The following is a 4,869-nucleotide window of genomic DNA, read 5'->3' on the forward strand; positions in this document are numbered from 1 at the left end:
TTAAAAACTATTAATCAGCCTTTAAATATTAAGTTTACAAAATATTTTTAATGACATGGGCAATGCTTATTCCATAATTTAAGTCAAAAAAAGACCAAAGCTTAAAATTGTACAGATAATATTTTCTAAAATTTGTAAAATTATTCATAGAAAAAAAAGGCTTGAAAGAAATTTTGAGGGAAGATACCTTTGGAAAAAATATATATATTCTTTTATTTCCATCAGGATTTCTAGGCCAAGCCCAGTAATTTGTCAAAAGCAACTTTGACAACACTAGAGGGCGCTTAATCGGTGCTATCATTGTGGTTTCCAAATTTAAACCGTGGGTCCTACAGCATCCCAACCACCTGAAGAGTTGTTAAAACAGCTTGCTGGACCCCATTCCCCGAGTTTCTACCGTAATTCAGTAGATACTGCAGTTCTTTTTTAAAAACTGGGCCATCTTAATGTTTTTTACAATAAAATAAATAGTTCTCTTGATGACTGCAGACATGTTACCTGTGTGATGGTACTCAGAAACATCACAGTAAAGGAGTTTTCCTGATCGGTGCACTGTCTTCAATCATTACAAGGAGTCACTTGCTGTCAAACCAGTAAGACTGCATTTACGCATCCATCATTTTCAGGATTGTTGGTAACTGGGCATGCTTTCCCCAAAGAGCCCTGCCTCCTGGTGTCACAAGGCCCAACTTGCTCCCTGCCACCTCGATGACAGTACCTTTGGGAATAACACCCAAAGTTGTAGAAAGAGGGGATGAGAGATTCTTCTTTACACCGAGTAATGTCAGGCAAAAGGTGGCTTTCGGTTCAGGGTGTGTTACGTGGGCCATCTTGAAGCGCAAGCCCACTGGCCTTCCATATTTCGGTGGTTTTCAAGTACAGCCATCTCCAGCAAAGCAGACTTGAGTAACCATCCTCTTGCAGGCATTCTTTTTTCTCTTTTCTGTTCCAATAACTTTTGATATCTCTGCTTCTCCCTCGGCATGAACTTTGAGCAATGGGACTTTTCTTTTTCCCCGCTTTCTTTTTTCATTTTTTTGTTTAATTGTATTGCAAAGTACTTTAGCTCCGACTGTCCTTCTCTGCCCAGTAGATATGCAGATACTGCTCTTTTATTTGGTGTTTTCTCTTTTCATGCATCTTTTATTTTTAATAGATATATAGATATAGAGATAGAGATAGAGATAGAGATAGAGATAGAGATAGAGATAGAGATTTTTTTTTTCCAGAGAGGGAGAGATAGAAACATCAATGATGAGAGAGAATCAGCTACCTCCTGCACTCCCCACACTGAAGATGGAGCCTGGGCATGTGCCCTGACCAGGAATCGAACCATGACTTCCTGGTTCATAGGTCGACACTCAACCACTGAGCCACACCAGCTGGGCTCTCTTTTCATTTGTATTTTCTCAGCATGGTGTTGTTTATGATAGAGCTTAGCCTTCAGACCAATCATCCTTTTTGCCCTATTTGAACATTCATGAGCCTCTCCCCTTCCTCCTTTCCCTTTTTATCATAGTAATCTAAACAATACCCATAGCAGTTACAGTGTAACTCAGTGTATGAGTTTTGTGGCATAGTTACCGGAGCCACCGGGTGCATTCCCCCAGTGTGAAGAGGCTCTTGACTTTCAGGCTCAGAGACCCACAAGCCAACTCCACACCACTCGCAACAGGAAAGGTAGAAGCTGCATTTCTAACACACTCACAGGTGATGTCAATGCTGCTGGCCGGGGAACCACACTTTGAGAACCCACTGGTCTAAACAATTAATGATTATACTAGTATGAATGTACATACTTATACAGAAACATTTAATTAACATGCAATTTAATGTCTTTATTATTTTATTATATTATTCTAGTTATTTTCTATTTAATTTACTATCTGTAATTATTAATAATTATAGCTGGGTGCTAATTTATAAAGCCCCATAGTTACATAGATCTGTTAGGTCTACCTGTTGTTATGCGGTATTTTATTCCCCACTGGGGGAAAAACAGGCCATCTGTACATCTGATTGATAGGATGGGACAACAAATCTGGCCCAACTACTACCCACGGCTAACCAAAGCTGGCAAGAATCTGCTCTACAGAGTGAATGGTGTTTCCTTACTAATTCCTAAATCTTACTTACAAAAGGAACAAAGAGCTGTTCATAAGAAACGCAGGAATTTGAAGGCAATCTAATCCTTACAAATAGGGGAAATGAAAAGATAGAAGCACGCTCTGCACTTTTCCTATCCTTTTTCTCCCCGTCCCTATCAGAAATTACTCTCCATGAAATCTCTCCCACAGTAAGGCCTGTTCAAAGGAGACGCTCCATCACAGAATGAGTGATGATCATTCTATACAGCATATGACCAATAGCAGCATAATGTGCTGCTGAAAAAAGGCAGAAACATTTACAGATCTATTAACTTATTTGTTAAATGAACCATTTCTTGATGAGATTTTCCCACTCGCTAGCCCACATTTTTGAAGTTCTGTAGCAGTACTTTTCTAAATATCCTAAAACAAAAACCATGAAGACAATATTAATCTAATTTTTTTACTACATCTGTTCTAATTTAATTTCTGCATTGCTAGATTCAAAGAACACAATGGCAGGAAGGACATTAATATCCTTTTGTAATTCTCTGGTAAGAAAACTATAAACTCTGTACAACGTAGTTTTGAATGAACTGAATGATCAGAATATTATAATTTGGCTCATTTCCTGAGTGACTGATAGATTAAGACCAAATTTACGTTCTAATGAAGGAATCAATATCAAGATTTGGCAATCCTTTTGAGGTGAAAAAACATTGAAACTACATAGAGGTGGTGGTGGTTGAACAACATTATAAATGTACTAAATGCCACTAAATTTCTCACTATAAAATGATCAATTTTATGTTACACCAATTTTACCTCCATTTTTTAGAATATGTCAAACAAAAATTGGCAATACAACTTTCACAATTACCAAGTCCTCTCAAAACTCTTGCTCTTGACACTCTACAAGAGGAAAAAAACTTTTAAAAGAAAAATGTTGGATTTCTTACATATAAACCATATGGACAAATAATCTTAAATGCTAATCTCCCGATTTGATTAGTGTTCCCCACCCACCTGATTCTTCCTTTATTCTCCCAGGAACAGAAGGGACAATCCGAATCTGACTGCACATATGTTGTTCATAATTCCAGGGAAAACCTCAGATATTTCTGAGAAAAACTTTACACATGTACGGCTAAAAGGCAGAGGTACGCAGGTTACTTTTAAATAGATCAGATTCAGGTGGCCTGCCTCTCCCTGCCTCTTTCAAAATAAATACAAAGTTAAGCCCTTTTCTTAGCATTTATTTTAAAAGAATGTTAAGACTTCTTGTTAAACTTTGATAAAACTTACAATTTTTTACCCAGCCACACTATCAAACATATGCATAGTTGAAAAATATATTTCCCCTCTCATTCACCCTTTCTGAGGAAGCTACTGGACTACATGCTCCCTAAACTGAGAAAATAAACTGTGAAAGAGGAAGGTGTGATCCAGCAAACAACAGAATACATTAAAGGAGAGGATGGCAGGTGAGCAGCAGGCTTACGAGCAACTGGTCCAGATTGGAGCAGAGAAAAGAAGAGCTCTAAAAAGGATACCTAGATGAAAGAAAAAAACGGAGGGAGGGAGGGAGGTAGGGAGGTAGGAAAAGGGGAAAAGAATTGTGAAGGAAGAGTGGGAGAGAAATATAATAGATAGCCTGATGTGTTTAAATAGAATGAGGGGGCCCGGTGGGTGTGGCTCAGTGGTTGAGCATCAACCATGAATCAGGAGGTCACTGTTCAATTCTGGGTCAGGGTACTTTGCCCAAGTTGCTGACTCGATCCCCAGTAGGGGGCGTGCAGGAGGCAGCCAATCAATGATTCTCTCTCAGCATTGATATTTCTATCTCTCCCCTTTCCTCTCTGAAATCAATAAAAATATTTTAAAAAATAAATATAATGAGAAATTTATAGTTCTGTCATAGAATTTGGGATGAATTGGTGATAATCATATAGAAAATTAAGCAGACAAAAAAGAACAATATAGTAATTAATTTATGGGAAAACAAAGGTTCTAGAGAAAGGAATTTGATCATAGCATAATATGTGGCTTAGCTATGAATAATAATTACATAATCATAGTAATAAAAACACTGAATATTGTTTTAACCAAATATCATCACATAATTTAAAAGGTAAGAGACAGGGAAAGGAGGAGTATATTTAAAATGCTGATGGCTTATATTTCATAGCAAATAGCAAAGAGATAGAAACTGAAAATTTAAGAAGCAGTAGTGTAAGAATATTGTTTAGAAAGATGGAAGTAAATACCAGAATAAACAACTGTAAGGGTTTAGGATGGTTATTGGATCTGGAGAGTGAAATGTGAGAACAGGGAGCATAGGGCAGGGAACACTGTATTTCTCATACTTCTCATCATACAGTAGTTTTCTTTTAACAAGTGAAAAATGTATTTCCCCGATCATTCACCCTTTCTGAGGAAGCTTAATTGAAAGTAAAAAGTAAAGCTTAATTGAAAACAGTTTTTATAGCCCTAGCCAGGTGGCTTAGTTGTCTGAAGTGTTGTCCTGTACATCAAAAGGTTGCAAGTTCCATCTTTGATCAACGTGCCTAAGGGAGTTAACTGATCAATGTTTCTCTCTCACATCACTGTTTCTCTCTCTCTCTCTCTCTCTCTCTCTCTCTCTCTCTCTCTCTCTCTCTCCATTCCTCTCTTTAAGTATATGCTTGGTTGAGGATTTAAAAAAAGAAAGAAAAATAATATTTATAGATTTTCATAATATGAACTTTGAGCTTGTATTTTAAAAACCAAAGTACTGTGCTTA

The 4,869-nt window shown here is 37.2% G+C and overlaps 1 pseudogene across 1 annotated transcript; it reads right to left on the reverse strand.

Moving 5' to 3' along the window:
• Positions 1-585: 585 nt before the first annotated feature.
• LOC308257811 (ribosome biogenesis protein NSA2 homolog) lies at positions 586-3,171 on the reverse strand (annotated as a pseudogene). The gene is made up of 2 exons: positions 3,114-3,171; positions 586-1,128 (listed from the first exon to the last, which is right to left on the reverse strand). The product of its transcript is annotated as a ribosome biogenesis protein NSA2 homolog (transcript).
• Positions 3,172-4,869: the final 1,698 nt, after the last annotated feature.

Source organism: Plecotus auritus (genome assembly GCF_963455305.1).
Source record: "Plecotus auritus genome assembly, chromosome: 9".
Taxonomy (NCBI): domain Eukaryota; kingdom Metazoa; phylum Chordata; class Mammalia; order Chiroptera; family Vespertilionidae; genus Plecotus; species Plecotus auritus.